Source organism: Drosophila santomea, chromosome 3R, assembly GCF_016746245.2.
Source record: "Drosophila santomea strain STO CAGO 1482 chromosome 3R, Prin_Dsan_1.1, whole genome shotgun sequence".
NCBI classification, from domain to species: Eukaryota; Metazoa; Arthropoda; class Insecta; order Diptera; family Drosophilidae; genus Drosophila; species Drosophila santomea.
Genome location: NC_053019.2, coordinates 14,339,544 through 14,343,461, shown reverse-complemented (window position 1 = coordinate 14,343,461; position 3,918 = coordinate 14,339,544).

The following is a 3,918-nucleotide window of genomic DNA, read 5'->3' as shown; positions in this document are numbered from 1 at the left end:
TCTCAGCTAAAAACGAGAACAACAACCAACATAACGTAGGCCACGCTAGTCTTGCCACCAGCCATTCGTACAGCACGAACTGCCGTTGCTTAGTTGGTTTGGTATTAACAATTCTTTAAACATGATTTTAAGTTAAGGGGAAATATGTTTTTAAATTAATCAATTAATCGAAATTTCGAGTTTTAGAATCTCTGTAATATTTAAGAGCTTAATCTAGGGTAACTTTACTGTATCGAATAAGGCCAAAAAAAAAAGGAAAAAAGAAAGCCGAGTTGCGTGTAGCGAAAAGTAGCTCCATTGCAATACAAGAAAAGCGCTGATGAAAAACGAACGAAAGCAAGAGGATAATGGCGGGCAATGGACTGGGTGACCAGTGAGCAGCAGCTGTGGTGCCCCATAAAAGCAAGGACAAATTGCGGATTTAGCAAAAATAATGTGAATGTAAAGGCGAACACGCCAAAATAAAAAAAGCAAAGCACAAGTGACCCATCAAACATTTGCACACACACATCACACACAATTTACCGGTGACGTCATTAGGCTGTTGTCGACTGTCAATCGCTGGGTTTTTTTTTTTTTTTTTTTTTTTCAACTTTTTTTCCTCTACAAGTGAGTGAGTGGTTGGGACTGCGTGGGGGTGTTTCTCTCACTCTCTCTCTCTCTCTCTGTGAGCTATAGAAAAGCCCGCACGCATTGCTTACAATGAAAGAAAAACGGATGGTACAAATTTAAAGAGTCTATAGGCATTCGATACACATTAACGGAAAATATATAGTTTCTGGGTTTAATTTTGGTCTATTATTGGCACCAAATTGCGAGTCTATTATATTAGTGCAATCGCTCTTATTTTATACTTATCAAAATGATTAATCCTGATTTCACTTATCAACTACTAGAATAGTCGTCAGCTATGTAAAAAGGATTTTAAAATAATTGTGCTCATGGCCATGCTTTTCTTTTACTTGGTTGTATGCCTGTGGCTTAAATGAATGCAAAAAAAAAAACAACAAAAAACTATTGAAGTGCATGAAAAGCAGCGTTAGCAAAAAGCAGGAAAACAGAAAAACCAATATTGCGAAAATGTCTTCTAATTAAATTACATGCTCGATTCCCGTAAGGGAAAGGAGGGAAATAAAGGGTGAGCAGTGCACGTGGGCTAAAGTAAAAGCCTGTCAAACAAATCGATGCGATTTCACATACAAACAGCTGACACAAAGCTTTGACGGAGGCTTTACCCATTTTTTCACAGACTTGCGGTTGGATCGCTTTAAACCTTTGGCGATGAATCATTAAGTAATTGTCAGATGGTCGATTTTAGGAATTTTACGACAAGAAGATTAAAAGTTTAAATCCATAAAAATTCCTTATAAACCGAGTAAAATAAAATATACTTTAATTTAATCACCGATTGTTGTTTAAATACGTATTTTAAAATAGAACCATAAAATTCTTGTCAAATTTCTCACTTCAGCTCTGAAAATTTCAAGAGCAGAGCCATGAAGAAAATGAAAAGGAACAAGTGCTGTTCAACTAACTCGGCTGGCTTAAGTTCGCTTTTATCTCCTACCATGCCACCACTTGAGTCTCCCCCCCATACCTTTCTACTTGCGTTAATTTTTCATCTCAGTCTATACCGCGGTGTCTGGAGTCGTGGAATTCCTAGAGTGGAAGGAAAAGCGGACAAACAGATTAGACGTGGCTTTCGAGAGGAGCCTAGCAAGTTGCTCAGGTCAAGTCTGGTTTTTGTTTGAGTTTCTTTTGTTTCCACCACTCTCATTGCGTTCTTTTCTGTGATACTTACTGGTATTTGTCAAGTGTCTGAGGGATAAGGAATGGACACTTTTTTGTACTCCTCAAAATATAAAATGATATATGTATATATATATATACAAGTATTCCGTATAAAGTTTATACATATGGGGGTTGTACAAAACGGACTGGGTCCCGAAAATAGGCTTTAATCAATTAACTTAGAGTGTAACGCGTGTACCAGAACAAATAACCGATAATAAGTAACCCATGTGTAATCTGGAAATGTTATTCGGCAGTCAACATCCATTACACGTAATTTTCTGTGCTGTAGGTATTTACTACAGTTGGATGTGTGTCAAAGAAAGATTTAAGTCATATTAAGTGAACTCAAAGATGCGGTTTTGAACTCTTTTCGCCTATCTCTTTGTCCTTCTCCTTCGCCTCGAGATTGTTAGTCATGTATGTATTTCTTCTACTTTACACTCATGTCCACTGATAATTAAGCCCCAACTGGTTTTTCCTTGTGCCATTGATTTTGTTCTTGTATTCGCCTCTTGGGTTTCACTCATAATTGTTTTTAATTTTTGAAAACAAATAAATGTCGTTGGAACAGAAAACATAAATTACATTTTAATTAATTAATTGCACAGCCACCAAAAGAAATGCAAAAGAAACAGTAAAACTCACACGAACGCACTTTATACTCTACAGATAACCCCCAGCTAACACCGCCTCTGTCGCGCCTCTGAAATTGGGGTCAAATGCGTAGTCGCGTATCAACTGCAGCAACCTCTGAGGGAGACAAAACATCGTAGAAAAAGAGCTCAATTAACCCAAAGTCGATCTTGTTGCTCGAGTTTTGTTTTTGCCGTTTCTTCATTTTGATAATTACACCACCAGCTGGGTATATCGATATGTAGTTCAAACAAACTGATTTGTTTGAAGGTTAAATAACTTGAGAGCCGTAACTAAATATTTAATCATTTAATTATGACCGGCGGTGGAGTCTATCTACTGTAGCAAGATAGTGTGTACATTTACTCGTGTACGCTTTAAAAATAAATCTATAATTGATTTGTACGGACAAAAAAAAATAAAAGGCCCACCATATCTGCACCAGAAAGCATAATAAGAATATGATCTTATTTAAAAGCCAACGCATTCACAACTTTTTTAATTTGACAGCTGTAGTTGAATGATGATAGCTTTTCGTTAATAAGATAGATATGATATAAATGATATGACATGGATAAATGTGTTCAACCTTATCGAGTCCACTGTGCTTATTTCAGAAGACTTCTGCCACCAGACTCTTACGGCAGCAGGCATACAGCTATCTTGCCTATCGCGGTTCAGGCATGGCACTGCTGTATGAGTCACTACCTCACTCACTGCCCTCTTCTCTCGCTCGCTCACGTTGGTAGAAACTTCACAGTTGCGACTGCGCTTTAAAGAAATCCCCATTGAGCCAAAGACGACCATAGCCTCTCTTACCGGCTTGGTTCACTTATTCCACTTTTCGATCTCTGTGCTCCATTCTCCACCTCGGTTTGACAGGTGCGTTTTGTTTGTGTAACGAGTTTGCTCCCGATAGTTTCTCGGCCTCTGACGCATGAACGCTATATATCTCTGTCGCACGTCATTATCAATTTGTCGCTCGCTCTCGCAGCTCGCTGTTGTTATTGCTTTTCTCCCTGTACAGTGACAAGAACAGGAACAACAAAATCAACCAGCAGCGGCATGAACAATAATTACATACAAATACAAACTTCTCAATTGCCGCATTTTCACACGCTCACAAGTATCCGCTCTCTCAATCTTTCCAGCTCACAAGTGTCCGCTCTCTCAATCTTTCCAGCTCTGTATCTCTCTTTGCCCTACACAGAGAAAAATTCCACCTAATTACGTAGTCAGAATTCAGGTTTATAAACCATTTTACTTTGAACTAGAAATGCCTATTTTAATTGCATTTTAGAATTGATTAAAAAAAAACAGAATTTAATTAGTTTTTTAAGAATGTAACATCTTGCAATTGATCTTCATGATCTACCATAATTTCTCTCCGTGTGGGTGTACTTTCGCGCTCTCTCGTTCTCTTCCGCTGGCTTCGGCATCGTGTGTTCTTTGTGTCGGAGCTCATTTGATTTTCGATCGCTTGGCGCGGCA